Genomic DNA, 19,408 nt, shown 5'->3' with positions numbered 1-19,408 from the left:
CAGCAAATCTGAAAGGTTCATTATTAACCAAAAATTTCAGAGCCTGAGAAAAATACTTCCTAAAACAAACAAACAAACAAAAACACTCTAGCTACATCTAGACTAAGCAGAAAGAACAAATCTGGGGGCATCTAATTTCAAACTATAGTATAAGGCCATAGTCACCAAAACAGCACAATACTGATGTAAAAATAGGCATATAGACCAATGGAACAGAATAGAGAACACAGAAATAAACCCAAATGCTTATGACCAACTGATCTTCAACAAAGCAAACAAAATTATAATGTGGGGAAAAGACACCCTATTCATCAAAAGGTGCTAAAATAATTTGCAATCCACATGTAGGAGAATGAAACTGGATTCTTATCTCTCACCTTACACAAAAATTAACTGAAGACGAATTAAAAACTTAAATCTAAGAATTGAAACCACAGAAATTTTAGAAGATAGCATTGAACAAAACCCTTCTAGACATGGACCTAAGTAAAGACTTCATGACTAAAAGAGCCCAAAAGCAAATGCAACAAAAAAAAAGATAAATACATGGGACTTAATTAAACTATAAAGCTCTGCACAGCAAAAGAAATAATCAGCAGGATAAACAAACAAGCCACAGAGTGGGAGAGCATCTTCACAATCTACATAACCAACGAAGGGCTAATGTCCAGAATCTACAAGGAAGTCAGACAAATCAGCAAGGAAAAAACAAACAATCGCATTGAAAAGTGGGCTAAGGACACAAATACACAATTCTCAAAAGAAGATAAACAAATGGCCAAGAAGCATGAAACAATGCTCAGCATCACTAATGATCAGGAAAATGCAAATCAAAACCGCAATGTGATACCACCTTACTCCTGCAAGAATAGCCATAATCAAAAAATCAAAAAATGGTAGATATTGGCAGGGATGTGGTGAAAAGGGAACACTTTTACACTGCCAGTGGGAATGTAAAGTAATGCAAATCTCCACTCTGGAAAAGAATGGAGATTTTTTTGAAAACTGTAAGTAGATTTACCATTTGATCCAGCAATTCCACTTCTAGGTATCTACACAGAGGGAAGGAAATAATTATATTAAAAAAACACTTAGCTGGGCACGGTGGCTCATGCCTGTAATCCTAGCACTTTGGGAGGCCGAGGTGGGTGGATCACCTGAGGTCACGAGTTCAAGACCAGCCTGGCCATCATGGTGAAACCCCATCTTAAAAAAAAAACAAAAGAACAAAAAAACACTTCAAGCACATGTTTATAGCAGCACAATTTGTAATTCCAAAAATATGGAACCAGCCCAAATGCCCATCAACCAATGAGTGGATGAAGAAAATGTGATTTTATATACATATACACACACACACACACACACACACACACACACACACACATATATACATATATGTCATATCCCATGAAATACTACTCAGCTATAAAAAGGAACAAAATAATGGCATTTTACAACAACCTGGATGGAATTGGAGACCATTATTCTAAGTGAAGTAACTCAGGAATGGAAAATCAAACATCACACGTTCTCACTCATAAGTAGGAGCTAAGCTATGAGGACACAAAGGCATAAGAATCATACAGTGGACTTTGGAGACTCAGGAAAAAGGGTGGGAGTGGAATGAGTGGTAAAAGACTACAACACTGGGTGCAGATGATGGGTGCACCAAAATCTCAGAAACCACCGCTGAAGAACTTATTCATGTGACCAAACACCAAAAACATATTGAAATAATAACAATAAAAGATAAGTGTCATAATATGTTCCTCTGAAAAGAGAACCTCTCAGACTTTGGAGTCCAGAAGTCCTGGCAACTGACCTTAGAGCTCTAGAAGATGAAGCCAAAGGTAGCAATAGAAGATGAGAGAAGCCACAGGTCTCCCAGCTGAGTCTTGGCAAACAGCCGCATGAGGCAACATGGTGAGAGAGTTGGTCTTACTGTGGCCAGCTTTCCAGGCTTGCGTGGAACTATCCTGGCTTCAGCACTGCTGGTTCAGCATCTCAGGAAACCCTTCCCTGGAATGCAAAGGTCCTGGTGTTTAGTCATCAGTGGAAAAGCGTCAGGGATAAACAGAAAACCCCACTAAATATTCCAAAACAGTAGGTCTGAAAGAAAGTGTTAGCAAATGACTAAAACATTGATTGCTCATCTGCTGGAGTTGCTATCACAGATTTGTCCTCTGACCACCGATGTTGGCAACTGTGTTTGTGGTTTAGCACCGTAGATCAGCCATTGTTCCATCACTCCAAGCGACTTAAATGTGACCTAAATGTGTAACCTAAGCACATTGTAATCATGAGCATTAACAGTCTGTGAATAAACTGTTCTGTTTTTTTAACAAGATGATGCCAGTTTAATTTTGAACTTTCTAAATTTGATGACCATGTTTTCTAAGAATTCAGGCAATAAAAATGAGAATGGTGGCAGTAGCAGTGCTAAACATCACCACAAAAAGAAGGCTAAATTAGGTGTGTTGATTTAATGACAGGTGATACAATTAGGAAAGAAAATAACCAAAACAGAGTATTCTGTACAATATGTTGAAAATGATTTGGGATTGGTCATGATGAAAAAAGAGATATATCAGTGCTTATGGACATGGAATCTCACAAATGAGGTGTAAAGTAGGTAAGTACTGCTAAATCAATACTTTTTTTTTTTTTAATATCACCAATGCTCCTCTGAAAATATCAGGAATCAATGAATTTGGACATGCCAGAGGAATGCACATACATCATCCCATCACTTTCTTCATTATTCTATGAAACCGAGTAAAGTTATAGTTCCTGGTTCACATATTGCAACTAAAATATGTACAAACAAAAGCGGAAATTTTAGTAACATTAGTGCTAGTACATTACAGCCTCCATGTAGGTCATCTATCCATGTATTCAGCAGACAGTGCAAATGTAAATTGTGGCAAATTCCGCTTTGGCAAATTCTGTTCAGTCTGTGATTCTTTATCTAAAACAGAAAAATATCTTAACTGCTAATACCCAGCACATTCTATACACAATACCTTTACAAGGGAGTGTGATCTGTTGAACTGAAATACAGTGTTTTCATATGAAGTCACCTTCAGTTTCTTCCAAATGTGTAGAAGCACTTAATGACATTTTGCTTTACAAAAATGGAAGGTTACAGCCATGTAGGCACAATCCTACAAGATGGCTGTAATCGTTGTAGGCCATGAAAAAGATATTAAAATGTTGTCTCTCCATAAAATCATATTTTCAAGGAATGCAGCAAAAAATTGACTATCTCTAATATGGAAATACATTGAGGATGAAAATAAAGAAAAGAGCTGTAGTAAAACATTTTTGTATTGTTTTTCTAAAGCTATTTAGTAATTTTTTCCCCCTATTTTAGAGATGGGATCTTACTATGTTGTCTAGGCTGGACTTAAACTCTTGGGCTGAAGGGAGCCTCCACCTTACCTCCCAAGTAGCTGGGACTACAGATAGGCCCCACTGTGCCAGGCCTGGGTTTTTATTTGGTAATCTTGATCAGACATAAGGAGAAAGATGAACTGACTGCCTTGGAGTTGCTCAATATTAAGTGTAGGTTGAGACAAAAACTTTCACTGAAATGAAATGACTCTTTTTGTTGAAAATAAGATTGTCTCAGAACTTAAGAAATGTCACTTGAAAAGGGCAGCCAAGTTAAATAGGATTTTCGCAATTTCTTTGAGAAAACACTAACTTATTTGGAATTAAACTTTGATTTCATAAGTTCAAATGACCTCTGTGCTTTAAAACCATATTTTTTGACAAACTGTAACTTATGATGACATCCAATATGTTTTAAAATGATGACACTGTAGACAGAGACATGCCATACAGTAAATTTAAAGATGCATAGGGTTTGATTGACAAACAGCTGTCTACCAAAATAAGTCTGACAATAAAAAGTAAATTCAGTTTTGGAGATGTGTAAGCTAATTTCTACAAGTTTAAAAATCTGCTGTTTGCAGTAAGTAAAATCTCAAGTATTCTATACTCAGATATTTTTGTGTAAAAGATATTTGACTTTATGTTCAGTTTACATTGAACTGACAGTACGAATGAGTGCACAGTGGGCCTAATAAAAATAGATCTGTAAGTCAAAGGTGAATTGTACAACACTTAACTACATTAAGTTTTACCACTTCTTAGAAGAATGGTATTCTAAAACCTGCAGAAAATTCAAATAAGAATTATCAGGAAAGTAAACACAAAAAATAAAAATATGTATGGTACACAAAATACATAGTTTTTAAATCAAATATAGGTAACATCTTTTAATTAGTCATATTAATGAGTTTGTTATTTTAAAATATGTTTATAGACTTTAGAAAATAACACAATATAGCCTTCAAATTTATGTAGCCAAGCAAAAGCTTTTCAAGAATTTAAAAATAAACCACTACACCACAGAACAAAAAGAAATATTATTAAATACTGTTGTTTTTCCATACACATTATTTAATTAGTTCTAATATTAATTACTTCTAATTGTCATAATTATGTAACAGAAAAGTAAATAATACAGAATACTATAAATTTTAATTCCTGTTCTGCATAAGTTTGTGTTAAGGTCATAACATATGTCATTTTGTCTGACTATATCCCAGGCTGGCTCTCTGAAAATTTGGTCACCCTAGATAGATGACCTATTGGTAGATAAATAGAAACCAGGTTTGAAGAAGGAGATGGTACATCAGTCAGCTTTTACAATGTTAACAAACAACGCCAAACATATCAGTGGCTTAGAACAACAAAGGTTTACCTCATGTAACCTTTACTGTTTTTTTCAATGCATTCCTGTTGTTATTAGTCTTTATTCTGGAAATGTGGCTGAAGGAACAGCCCCTACCTGGGCAAATCTGTTCTAATTGTGGTAGGAAGATAAAGCTCTCCTTAGATGTGGCGTGCACCCTTTCTACTGACATTTTATTGACCAAGTGGGGCATAGTGCAATCCATTAGGGATGTGTTATCCTCCCAAAGGATGCAAGAGAGAGTGCTCAAGAAAAATAATACGATTTTCTAATCTCCTCTCTTGGCCACAATTATTTACCTCCCTTCTTTCTATTCCTATAATACACTCAAACCCTTTCCTAAGGAAAAATAACGTCTACCACCAATTAGAGGTAGTTCTACTGCTTGTCTTTATTTTTAGACTGAGGCTGAAAGAGAAATATGGACCATGACACTTTTGCAATGGAGAGAAAGGGAATAATGATAAAACAATGGCTTTTAAATCTCCTGCTCAGACATGGGCATTTGCCACCTGTTCACATTTTATTGGCCAGTGCAAGTCACTGTCACCACACCTGATATCAGTGGCTGGGGCATTACCATCTCCTTACCAAGTATGGCAGCAGAACCTTGGAAATAATAGTCAATCTCCCCCCAAAAAGACATAGAGATGTCAAGGCAGAAAGAAAGGATTTGAAATAAAGTGGAAGACAGAACGTAGTGTGATTCTAAGAGCCACAGGAGCCACCTCCCCTTCTATCGGGTGCCTGAAGCTTTGGTTTCACGTGGAAATAGGATGGATACATTATCCTATATGTTTAAAATGAAGCTTCTGTCCAAACATCCCAACATTATAGCAACAGACACACCTCCAATCATTATTGTTTGTATGGCACCTACAATTCATAAATGACTGTTCTTCCTAAGATTGAAGAGGTATTGACAACTATTATTTCATTTATTCTTCCAAGGTTATTTAAAATAATATGTAGAGGTGGTTGATGATTTCCACCATTCTTGATTTTTTAAAAATACAAAACTTTAAGAATAAGAAGATAGCTCTTAAGCAAGGTAGAGAACATATCCTTTAAGTCCACAGTGAACACGGCAATAAAGATTAAGCATTAGAAGCTTTTCCACAGATAGAATAAACTACTTGAATGAACTAGGGATGCATTACTGCATCTATTATTAATATTTTCTGAAATTTTTCCACAATATACTAAAACCTAAAATAAGATTTGAAATAAGCATTTGACACAAGATTTGAAATAAATAGTGGAAGGACAAAGCTCATATGATAGGCTATACAAGATAAATACATAAAATTCGATAGTTTCTTATATACCTACATTTGGGAGATGTAATAGGAAAATAATATTCCATTTGCAAAGGCATCATAAGCTATAAGGAGAGATTGAACATTAAATGTGTTGTCAAATGGAACTGAATTTGTATCCCAGCTCTGCCACTTACTGTGTGTGTGTCTCATATCAAATTGCTTAGCTCTCTAAGTTTTCATTTATCTTACTTGGAAAACATGGGTAACAATAGTACTTATCTCATAGGATTGGTACAGAGAACATGGAATAAGTAAAACTTTTAGAGAGCTTGTAAAGTGTGCTGTACACGTTTTTTTTTTAATTTGTATGTTATTTCAGTTAATCAAAGACTGATTGTCTTAAACATTGACTTATCTGGTATCAATAAGGTTTCTTCTACTTTTTTCTTCTTCTACACTGCAAGCTACTTGGAATTTTGTGATATCATTACTTATCTGGAAAAAATAGAGCTAATAACTTCTAATTGTCATAATTATATAACATAAGAGAATGATTAACTCTCTTTTTTTCCAGATAAGTAATGATAGCACAAAATTCCAAGTAGCTTGCAGTGTTACTCAGCTACTAGAAGCAGTGACGGAATTTGAACCCAAGCTGGTTGACTCCATATCCCACACACCTAACAACTGCATATAGTCATTAATATTTATTGAGGGGTTATTAAGTGCTTGGAATGCATTCATGAACAAATAAAAATGTGTGACCTCAAGAAGGTTACATTCTAGGCAGTAAAAGTACATAGATCATAAATAGATTATACAGTATGCTAGGAGTCAAAAGTGCTGTGCATAAAAAAAAAATTTAAATGAAGTACCAGGAGTTGTAAAATAAGCCTCATTGAGAAGGTGATGAGCAAAGCTGTGGAAGATAGGAGGGAGCTGGAAAAAGAGTTATCTGGAGAAATGTATTCTAGGCAAACAGGACAATCAGATCAAAGTGTCTAAGGCAGAATCACACATAGGCAGAAATCATGAGGATACATGGAGCTGGAGTGGACTGAACAAACAGGAGGGCAGTAGAAGAAGAAACCGTAAGTGAGGAGGATCTCAGTTAATACAGAACATTTATGAGCTTCCCTTTGTGTAATATTTTGGCTTTTACTCTAAGTTAAATGGAGAGTCACTACAGTGTTTTGAAAAGGAATGACAAAATCTAACTTACATTTAAATTGTCACTCTGATTGCTGTGCTGAGAATGGATTGTAGGGGAACAATAGTAGGGTCAAGGAGACCTGCTGGGAGCCATTGCAGTAACCCAGGAAAGAAGTTATTGTATTGTACTACCAAGGTAGTAGTAAGAGAGGTTGTGAGATGTAGTCACATCCTGTATATAAAAATGTATCCAAGGTTAAGGTGGGTTATATGTGAAATATGAGAAAAACGGAGTCGTCAAAGATGTCAAGTTTTTGATCAAACATATCTGAGCAACTGAAAACATGGAGTTACCATTCACTGATGTGAGAAAACTGCAGGAGGGACATGCTTGGTAAGAAAGACCAGGGGTGTTTCTTACCAAAAATGGACACGTTTCTTAACAAACATGAACACTGTTGAATGTGTGTTATCTCTTCAATGTCGATGTAAAGATGTGGAACTGGCAGCTGCGTATACCAATGAAGAGGTTAGGAAGAAACTTTGTGCTAGAGATATAAAACCAAGAGGTTGGAGGAGAACAAGAAGAATGCAAGTATAAATAAAGAGACTGGGACCAACGACTGAGCCCTGGAGTGCTCCGTTAGCAAGTTTGACAAAAGAAGATCCAGCAAAGAAGACTGAGAGGAAGCAGCCAGTGAGGTCATAGGAAAACTACAAATCCTGGAAGCAAAGTGAAGAAAATGAATCAAAGAGAAGGAAGACAGTTGTGCTAAATGCTAGCACGTCAAATGCTTCTGATAAGTCACATTACATGGAAATTGATAATTAACTACTAGATTTAGCAACAAGTGGGTTATTAGTGATCCCAATTATAATATTTAGTAGCATAGTGGGGCAAGTGCCTAATTAAAGTTGCTTTAATAGAGAATAGGGTGAATTTTACGGTATGTGAATTATATCTCAATGAGAGAGGGAGAATTTCATGGGAGAAAAGAAATTAGGGAGAGCACCTCAACCAAAGGGTTTCACAGCAAAATGGGCAAATAAGACATGAAGCTTGCAAGAAGGTAAAGTCAAAGGATTTTAAATTTGTCTTCTTTTTTATTGTTTAAGTTGAAAGTATAGTTTTGTTGATGAGTATAATGTGCAAATATTTGATTTAAAAAAGACAAAGTGAGAAACACGTCTGAAATAATGCCCTCAAGTGGGTAAGAGATATGGATTTGCAAAGCAAGTGTTGATGTTGATTTTGGATGAGAGCACAGGCATCTCAGATGGGGTACATGGGTGCAGATGCGTCTACATTGGTAGATGTGGTCATGGGAAGCTATGGCACACCTCTTCTGTCTACTTCAGTTTTTCAGTGAAGAGACAAAATTATTCTTTGAAACCGAAGAAGGCAGATGGGGCTGTCGGGAATTTTGAAAAGAGTGGAGAAGGGGTAAAACAGTCACCTAAAATAAATAGAAAAATAAATGAGCTAGGATGTACATCTGATAGCCTGGTGTCAGCTAAGGCTCAATTGAGGTCTGTGTGTCACACTACAGGATAAACATGCAAAGCCCAAAGCCAAGCTTCTATACAGTGTAAATATTCAGTATGTGTTAACGTGTCATTTGTTCTTCATTCATTTAGGCATTCTGCATGTTTTATTTATTGCATGTTATCCATGCACTAGGCACAGTCTTAAACATTGGGGATGTAGCACAACTGAGAAGAAAAAATCTCTTCCCTTACGAACTTTGCATTCTAGAGGGAGGAGTTAAAACTGAAAACATGCAAAATAACAAATGACAAAAGACTGTAAGAAGTGTTGTGAAGGAAAACATTAGGAAAGCAATCTGTGTTGTCAAAAAAGTTGTCTTGTTGAAACTTACATTGAAATGTAAATAAATAAACATGGGCAACCCAGTAAATTTCGGGGAAGGGGCATCCCAAAGGGAAAAATAAGTTAAATGCTCTGAATCTGAAGGGAAGCTAAGGAAACTTGGGAACCCTGGTAAAGGAGTTTGGATGGTTTCTCATTGCAGAGGGAAGCTCTTGGAGGGTTGGTTATAAGCTCTGATCATGCTCCTTGCTGTTTGGGGAATGAACAATGGACCTGCAAAATGGGTAGCAAAGAGAACAGTTAGGAAGCCCTATAATGATCTAGTTAAGAAAGAACGGAGTTAGGACCAGGGTGATAGCAATGGAGATAACAAGAAGTGGTAGGACCCCATGCATATTATATTTTGGAGGACATGCTAAAGTATTAAGAGTATGAAGAGAGTGTATATGAAAAAAAAAAGTCTAACCCTTAGAATAGTTGACTTCAGAAAGATGCTGATGCAACTGTTTAAGATGAGCAAAGAAGGGTAACAGCAGACTCGGGAAAGGGCAGAGCACAAGTGACATTTACACGTTTTATGGACATGTTGGTTTTCAGATGCCTAACAGACCTCCAAGTATTGGGATGATGCAAAAGTAATTGTAGTCTTTGCCATTAAAAGTAACTTTTAATGGTAATAAGCTTTACTTTAAAAGTTTTTAAAAGTTTTTAAAGTAAAGCTTATTACCATTAAAAGTTACTTTTAATCGCAAAGACTACAATTACTTTTGCATCAACCTAATAGAAATGCCAAGGAGGCCATTGGTTACTAAGTCTGCAATCCAAACTCAAGATAGTTTAGTATAGTTTTAGATAGGACTAAATATAGAGAATTGTGAATAGAATTTTCAGATTTATCAAATAATAAAAAAGATGTTCAGTTAAATTTGAATTAAGATGATCAATGAGCATTTTTAGTAGAAGTATCTCATGTAATATTTGGGACATACTTATACTAAAAAAAGGTGTTGTTTATTTGAAATTTAAATCTAACTGGACATCTTATATTTAATCTGGCAATTCTACCTGTGAGTCCAGTATATATTTGTTTACTATCTTTATACATTATTTTGTTATTTTTCTTGAAACACCTTCAAAATAAATATATAGGACTAATATATACAGAAACTTTATAAAATTAAAAACAGATATGATATTAAAATCCTAAAACTTATAAGGATTCAAAGAAATTAAAATTTTTAAAAAACATAGGTTTTTGCCCATATGATTGTTAAAGTTATCAGAAAATATGATGGGTTATCATCAAGGAATTTATGAAATGGAAATGTATAGACTATTAATAAACCAAATTAGAGGTTCCTAAGACCAATTTGGCAATATGTGTCAAAATTAGTTGAGAAATGTCACAGATTCCAGAAGGGTCTACCTCAAACCAAAATTGTCTCTGACATGAAAGGACTTGACTTGCTACCATTATTCAATGTTGAAGTGCAAATATCACTGGAAAGGGAGATACATCAATTGTTATCAGTTGTAAATACTTGCTCATATTAGAACCATTCTTCAGGACAATGAGTTGGCAACAACATCCCGTAGATTAAACACATGATAGATAAACTATAATATAGGAAGCAGCTCTAGGAATAATTCAGAAAGAAAATCCTGCTCAGAGTTGAGGGAATACTTTGTAACGAGGCAAATATAATGAGAGCCAAGACACCTAGTGGTGTGGGCTGGCAACTAGGGCGAAAAATAATGGGTAGAAAACTGCTAAAAGTAGATGACACCCCCAAGTTTGTCTGTTGATCATCCCACTTTGATTAAAAAACACTATAAAAAAAATATATTGCAAAAGAAGAGGGTGTGACTAAAAAAAAGGCATCCAGCCCAATGAGCAGAGATCCCAAAGGTGATCCAGAAAAGGTTGTCCATCTCTGTTCCCTCTGGATTTTGTAAGGCTGGCCTCAGTAGCAAGCATATAATAAAGAAAACACAGGTTGTGCAGACGTTAAATAGCACTTACTAGTAGATGCAATCAAGGAAAGGACCCAGGGGAGAACTCATGCAGGACCTCATGCTCTCACATTTGTTCATATGATAAATGAGTCTGGGGTACCAGTTTCTTCTTTTTCCCTTCACACTCCTCAATACTTCCAGAACTTCCTAATTGCTTCTGTTCCTTCAATCTTTCTAATGATAACAGCGTTAACTCAGGCTCACTTTTATTTTGGGCCAAATTATCATCATTGTACCATATGGAATTAATTAAAATGTAGCCAGGAAATGCTGCTGTGAAAGACAGAGGCAGGGTTTGATTCTAAAAACCTGTGGGAATCATCAGTGAGCCATGAAGAACAGCCAGCCAGCCAGCCAGCCAGCCTGCGCCAGAGCCCTGGCTGATATTTCAAATGCTATTTGTAAGGGAGGGAATGGGGTGCTTGGGGAAGGGGACAGTGAAGATAGAGGAAACACTGGTAAGAAAGTGAGATAACGGGTTTTACAGTTTTAAAAACAAGCTTGGGCTGTTCAAGTTGAGAGCATCATTTGGCGTAATTGCATATGTCCAGCATTTAATATCTCTAGAGAGATTTAGCTTGAGTTGTGACTTCTCACATTTAATGAAGCGAAACTCTCTCAGGCCACTGGAAGACATATCTAAGGATGAAAACCAGTAATTTACAGCTTTAGTGACCTTATTATGGTGTACTTTGTGCTTGGCTGCTCTTCTCTCTTATGTGGGCCATTATCAAAGGCTTCCTGGAATATTGGCCATTAGCTACATGCAGACCAAGGGGCTTTGTTTTCAAGGGCTAGGAGGGGTGAGGGGATGAGAAAGATATTGAATATTTTATCTTAACTCCTAGGAAAAATCAAAATAGCAACATGCTTTTTGAAACACTAATATGCATGTGAATGCTGGTGATGAGGAGAAGTCTCCAATAACAAACAAGCCATTGGTGCAAAGGCTTCTAAAAGATGAGCTAATTACAGTGACAGCCCAAATAACAATGAATATTCCCCACTCGCTGATGAATAGCTCCTGATTTTGAGATGCCTAACCTACATCTGTGCTATGGAGATGGAAATAACAACGAGATAGAAAACACCATCAGATTTGCCAGATGCCAGTGGCTCACTGTGGGAGGACGAGGAGTTTATGTTGGATACGCCTCATTGCCAGGAATTAACTCCATGGAAGAAATCTACTTCAACACATGTGCATGCCTGCCCACATTCACTCAGTAAGTAAATGGAGCCCTTACTGTGTACAGGCAAAACTCTAGGCCAGGGGTCAGCAAACTTTACCTAGAAGGAGTCAGGTAATAGATATTTTAGGACTTCTGAGCCAAACATAGTTTCTGTCACATCTTCTTTTTAAATATTTGTTAACAACCCTTTAAAAATGGTAAAATTACTTTTAGTTTGAGACGTCGTGCAAAAACTGACTACAAGCTATGGGTTGCTGACCTTTGGTCTGGGCACTTGACCAAAATAAAAGAACCCCAAATCATCTTGCCCTCAAGGAGCTTTGGGGAGGGAATGAACCAGAAAGCCCACCATTAATATAGTGAGAAAAACATTAAAACATTATTAATGGGCTGGGCACATTGGCTCATGCCTGTAATCCGAGCACTTTGAAAGGTTGACGCAGGCAGATCATGAGGTCAAGAGTGCGAAACCAGACTGACCAACATAGTGAAAAGCTGTCTCGACTAAAAATGCCAAAATTAGCCAGGCATGGTGGCACATGCCTGTAATCCTAGCTACTCAGGAGGCTGAGGCAGGACAATCGCATGAACCAGGTAGGCAGAGGTTGCAGTGAGCCGATATCATACCCCTGCTCTCCAGCCTGGGCGACAGAGCGAGACTTCATCTCAGAAAAAAGAAAAAAAGAAAATAAAGATTATTAATGCTGAGACAAAAAGAAAAAAAGTAGATCTGGGCATGATGAGATAATAACATTAAAGAAAAAGAAATGTTTAAAAGAAAAACACTTTCTTGATTTGTGCTTTTATGATTTGAGATGATGATGAAGATAGTATCCTTTGGGTTTGAATTTTAGTGCTTTAGAAAAGCTATATGGTAATAGAAATCTGATATTTAAGATTCAACACACTTGAGTTTAAATAATAATTCTGCCACTTAAGACTTGTATTGCAATCAAGTATCCAAACCTCAAAATGCATTTTAAAACTTGTTTTCCTTTCTTGTGTTCAGCCTTGAAACACACTTTGAAGCTCTTTGTTTCTACCTTTTCCCACCAGGCACTTCTGTGAACGGTGCTCACTTATCCAATTATGTACATGCTGAGAAATTTTAAAATAAACCAGGCAGAGAGATCCAGCTGCAGAATCCTCCCGCTTAGGGGGAGTTAAAGTTAGCCCCCACCACTGGGCCAAAGTCGAGATGATACCAACTGAACCCTTGGATGAGCAATGACTCAACTGTGTACAAAGCCCTGACACACACACTGCAGAATGGAAAAGCATGAATAAGGGTCTCATTTTCAGGTGAGGATCTCATGTCTTTAAAAGATAACCACTGGAAAAAGACACACAGACCTGCATCCCCCTGCCCCACTCCGGCATGTTTCACACATCTCCTCCTTCTTAAACCCTTTCACTCAGCCCCAAAAATGAGAATGGTCTTTTAAAGAAATGAGATGCTCATTCTCCAACAGCTAGCATTTGAATAAAGCTGGTTTCCTTTTACCACACCTTGCTTTCTCAGGCTTTGACCTCTGAGCGGTGAGCAGCCAGACTTAAGCCAGTTACTGGATGGCCACAAGAACATCCAACCTGGTTGGACTTCCATTTCCTCATCTGAAAATGAGATCCTTATGCATGTTCTTCCATTCTGCAAGTTTGCTGTGAAGCTCAACTGACTTAATCTATGTGTCACGGCTTTGTACACAGTAAAATAAAAGACAGATTTTTGTGACATTGTCATGAGAGCTGCAACTACTAAGAAGGCGGTTTTTGGGGTGTTTGTTTGTTTTGCTCATGGATCCTATAAAAATGGATGGTCAGCTTGAAACAAATGATACCAATACGATTTTATGTTTCTAGGATAAAGACAAAGGCAGAAGGAAAGAGTGGCCTGTGTGAATGGAAAAGTCATCCTCCCATATGAAGTGATTTGACAGACAAAATACAGAAGTCCCATTTGACATAAAATAGTTATTTACAAGGACTGTTAAAGTGCCTGCAATTTTGAATGTTAGTTTCACTCTCTTGACTAAGTTAAATCTTGTGTCATCATGAAGGCTTCCATAAATATAAAGAATTTAGATAGCAATGGTTAAAGTTTGTATTATAATTTGCTGTAGAATGCAATTGATTCCTTACTTAAAGCAGAGATAGCCTCCTAGATGAACATTTATCCAAAGCATAAAACACTGGATTAGAAGACAGATGTTCAGGGACATCTAATAGAGTATTTGCACATTTGGGCGTAAGAATTACCAGCAGATCGCTAGGTGTGGTGCCTTATACTCATTATCCCAATACTTTAGAAGGCCAGTGTAAGAGAACTGCTTGAGCCCAGGAGTCGGAGACCAGCTGGGACAACATAGTGAGGCCTCCATCTCTTTATCTCTATAAAAAAATTGAAAAATTGGCCAGAAGTTGTGATGCACGCCTGTAGTCCCAGCTACTCAGGAGGCTGAGGTGGGAAGAGCTCTTGAGCCTAGGAGTTCTAGGCTGCAGTGAGCTATGATTCCACCACTGTATTCCAGCCTAGGGGACAGAGTAAGACTCTGTCTCTAAGGGGAAAAAAAAAAATTACCAAAGCACAAAGTAGAAATCTAAGCAGCCTGGGAAGGCAGAAGTTCTAGACTAGCAATTGAGGCTGGAAGATGAATATCAAAAGGGAGGCATATAGACCCCAAATATGGCTTTAGCCTTTTTACTTTTTTAATAAAAGGGCAATCTTTGGGTAGCAGAAAGTCATGGACAAGTTGAAGAAAAATCTGCTTTTGGCTTCATGGAACTTCTTTAACTCCTTAATCATTCAAGTACCCTTGAAGCTAAAACATAAACAGACACAATGTCCTGTTCCTTCCACTTAGCAGGCACAACAGTTTCCTCAGGCAGGATTTGGTAGTATTGTCCTGAAGTACTAACAAAGCTATATTCTAAAATATATAATGTTTTGAAGTCATTTGAACTGATCAGGAGCCTCTATAATGGATTTGTCAGTGTATCTGAAAAGGAGCCAATGGTACCACAAAATGTATAAATGGTTAGTATACCTTATAAAACGCTAGGACCAGAAGTGGCCTCCATGACATAGAACATGTTAAAAGGAACTGATTCCTGAAAGAGCATTAAAAAATGCATACCTGTGGGTGGGCGTCATGCCTATAATATGCCTGTTATCACAGTGGACACAGTTATGCCTGTAATCACAGTGCTTTGGGAGGATAGGAGGCAAGGATCTCTTGAGACTAGGAGTTTGAGACCTCCCTGGGCAACATAGAGAGACCTTATGTCTAAAATATAAAAAAAAAAATTAAAAATTAGCTAGGCATGGTGGCAGGAGTTTGTAGTCCTTGCTATTAGGGAGGCTGAGGCAGGAGGATCAGTAGAGCTGGAAAGTTGAGGCTGCAGAGAGCTTTGATTACACTACTGCAATCCAGTCTGGGTGACAGAGCAAGACTCTGTCTCAAAAAAAAAAAAAAAGACAAACCTGAGACTGAGCCCATAATTAATCTATTTTAAAAATATTTTCTTTGTAGTTAATCAAAAAATAACCCTCTCCCCTACACACACACATGAACACATAGTGAAAAATATAGATACCAATGTAAGTGCTATCATTTTTAGAAGCAATGAAAAATAAGTCTTACTTTCAGAGACGTCCTCTGACAACCTGTTACAAAACTACTCCCTTTAACTCAGCCTGAGGCCAATTCATTTCTAATGATTTCTTTCTGTATAATTAAAGAACCACTGCCACACTCTGGCAAGCACTACCAAATGTACTTTTTTAAAAACTTCAAACTCCATTTAACTGACATTTGCCTATGTTTCCTCTCTTGTCATCACTGATTAGCAGAATATTTATATGTAAGCAGAGCTGTCTCAGTTCTAATCAGCCTGCCCATTGCCTCTGCCTCTGGTGACTCACTCAAGATGCACCAGCACCAATAGGAATCCTTTCTGCAATGTCCCATGCTCTGCGATGTCCACAGCTGTTGAGCTGACTTATCTGGAGAGGGGCCTGGTAAAGGACAGGTCCTAGACCTCATCTTCGAAGTCAGCCAGCAAACTATGACACAGGGTAATGGACTTTACACACATTATGTTTGAAATCACCAATATTAGTATGAAAGAGGAATTCTAATCCAGTTTTTAGTGCTTATATAGTAGCTAGCACATAGAAGAAGCTCAATAATATTTATTAAACACTAAATGAGCTACATGCAGATAAACAGCAACTGAAGTTCTGCAAGGTTAACTAACATGGTGTCAGATAATAATATAGATTTGAGCATTTCTATTCTTACCCAACCTGTATTATAAACTCTACATTGTGAAAGATTGCAGTTTAGAAAATAAAATAGGTTTGTTAAATCCATCGAATTGCCATATTTTAGGTGTCTGAGATGTAAAACTGCCAAAGAAATCTGAATAAAGTGATCAGCATTCCCACTTGGGATTGATAAACTTTCAATCGAAATAAGAAATCTGAGATTTAGTTGGCCTGTACATCATGGCACTGTAATCACCTGGCAGGTCCTTCCTGTCACTGTACAGGCAAAAGCAATTCACAAGACCGTGGCATTGCAGTAAAGAAAGAGCTTAATTGACAAGAGGCCAGCCATGACACATGGGAGATGGAGTTATTACCCCAATCAATGTCTCTGAAAGCTCCAAGGTTAGGGATTTTTAAAAGGTAGTTTCGGGGAAGGGGTAGGAGTGGCAAGGCAATGGGTGCTGCTGATTGGTTGGGAGTACTATCACAGAGACATGAGAAATGGTCTTCTTGCTTGCTTAGTCACTTCTGGTTGTCCTGGTGGAGCCATCAGTGTCAGACATGACAAAAACCTGAAAAGACATCTCAAAAGGCCAATCTTAGGTTCCATAATAGTGACGCTATCAACAGTAGTGTTTGGGATAGTTGCATGTCTTATGATGTCTGAATAATGGCTGGCAATTGTTTATGTCTACCCTTTCGCAGAATTCAGGCTTCTGTGTCCTCCTAATCTAATGGTCTCCCATTAGATTAACAAAGGTGGCTGAGTTTGGGGAAGAGCTATTTTCTTTTGAACTATAAACTAAATGTCTCCCGAAGTTACTCTGGCATAAGCCTAAGAATAATTAAAGGCATTTTGAAGGCTAAAGGCAAGGGGGCTGTTGGTTAGATCAGATCTTACCTACAGCCATAATGGTCACATTGTTATAATTTTTGCAAAGGCGATTTCAGCCTTAGAATATTTAAAATAAGGAAAAGAGCTTACAAGCCTTACTTTCTACAGGTGTCCAGGGAACTTGAATGGGGGCTCAACACCTAAACAGAATTCCTATCAATCTCTCAGCTGTCATTAGGAACAAAGACCTCAAATGAATGCCCAGCATCAGGGTGAGGCTACAGTGTCCTCTGTGTGTGTCAGGGAACCCTAGACTAAAATGTCAGGATGAGTCAGAAGATCTAAATTTTTAATTTTTATTTGACTGCTAACTAGCAAGTAAACTTAGGCAGATTATTTTGCAGTTCTGATTGCTTATTTTCAGTTTTCTCATATAGATAGGTATGGCTATGCTGTGTACTATATAAAATCATGTCTATGAAATTATTTTTAGGCTATAAAATTCAACATTAACTTAGGTATTGTAAAATAATATCATCATTTAGTAAGGAACTGGGAAAAAGACTACATTTTATTTCAAACTTTGTCTATCATACTTGTTAATTTTGTCAACAGTCAAGGGGAGAAGATCAGTGACACTGAAACCTTCCTTGCTGCAATAAAGTCATCAGCATAAACATTTGGTGAACCATGTATAACTGGTAATGGGAAAATGGGTAATGTTGATTGATTTCCAGTTTGAAAAAGAACAGAAATATTTGATTGTCATTACATATGATAGCCTCTGGTGAAAGGTACTATGGAATCTTGATTATCCTTTCCATTAGGAGGCTTAATCCCAGCTCTGGCAGCTGAAGGATGGAAAAGGGGAGAATTTGATTAATAACTATTTCTTGAGGGTCCATCATGTAGGTTACTCCTAGGCAGGATGGGAATGAAATGCATACACAGAAAAACATGACATATTGTGTATCCCCCAAATAAGCTCAGAGAAAAAAAATCTGATTGAGAAAATGTACCACCTTTAATTTTAAATAATTTTTTAGTTTCCCAGATGTGTAGAAAGCATTGCAACATCCCCTTCCACCTAAGTTCAGTTTCTCATTGGAAATGCCAATACTCAGCCAGGCATGGTGGCTCATACCTGTAATCCCAACACTTTGGAAGGCCGAGGCAAGAGGATGGCTTGAGACCAGGAATTCAAGACCAGCCTGGCCAACAGAGTGAATGTTTCTACAAAAACAATATTTAAAAATTAGCCAGGTGTGGCGCCATTGATACAGAAGATGGAAAGATATTATTTAGGCAGATAGTAAGAGCAACAAGAGTCCTTGGCAGAATTTCCCCTTTAACAAAAAGCAGTTCCAAAATCATTTCTTTTCTAACAAAGAGCAGCCTGAAAAATTGAGCTGCAGACATAGATAAGCAAGCTGGAAGCTTGCACGGGTGAATGCAGGCCCCTTTGCCAATAGAAACGGGCTACATGAGGGCCAGGTATGTTCAACATGGAGGCTTCATCCTCTTTGTCACAACATGTACAGTAAAGAAAAAGGCAACATGGCACCAACCAGGCAGTGAACCCATCTGCATAATAAAAGATTACGGTGGGGCCTACCAGAAATTTGCGCCCTATGCAAACGGCACACCTAGCCCTAACCAGTTTTTCATGCCCTATGTAAATGGCACACCTGGTCCAACCAATCTTCCGTGCCCTATGTAAATCATTCACTGCCTCCTCAAGCTCGTCTATAAAACCCACTGCATTTCACCACAGAACGGGCAACCCATTTTTCTGGGACCCCTCTCTGTAGCTAGAGCTTGTCTCTTTCTTTCGCCTTTTCAATTTCCACTCTTAACCTCACTGGTGTGTCTGCAGCCTAATTTTCCAAGGCTGTGAGACAATGAATCTCAGGTATTTACCCGAGATGAATGATGCCTCTTGAGCATGTGCCAATAGTCCCAGCTACTTGGGAGGCTAAGGCCAAAGGATTCTTTGAGGCCAGTAGTTTGAGGATGTAGTGAGCTGTGATCTCACCATTGCATTCTAGACCGGGTGACAGAGTAAAGCCCTGTCTAAAAAAAAA

The sequence above is a fragment of the Cebus imitator genome, unplaced genomic scaffold (genome assembly GCF_001604975.1).
Source record: "Cebus imitator isolate Cc_AM_T3 unplaced genomic scaffold, Cebus_imitator-1.0 Scaffold5, whole genome shotgun sequence".
Taxonomy (NCBI): Eukaryota; Metazoa; Chordata; class Mammalia; order Primates; family Cebidae; genus Cebus; species Cebus imitator.
This window is presented reverse-complemented; position numbering follows the sequence as displayed.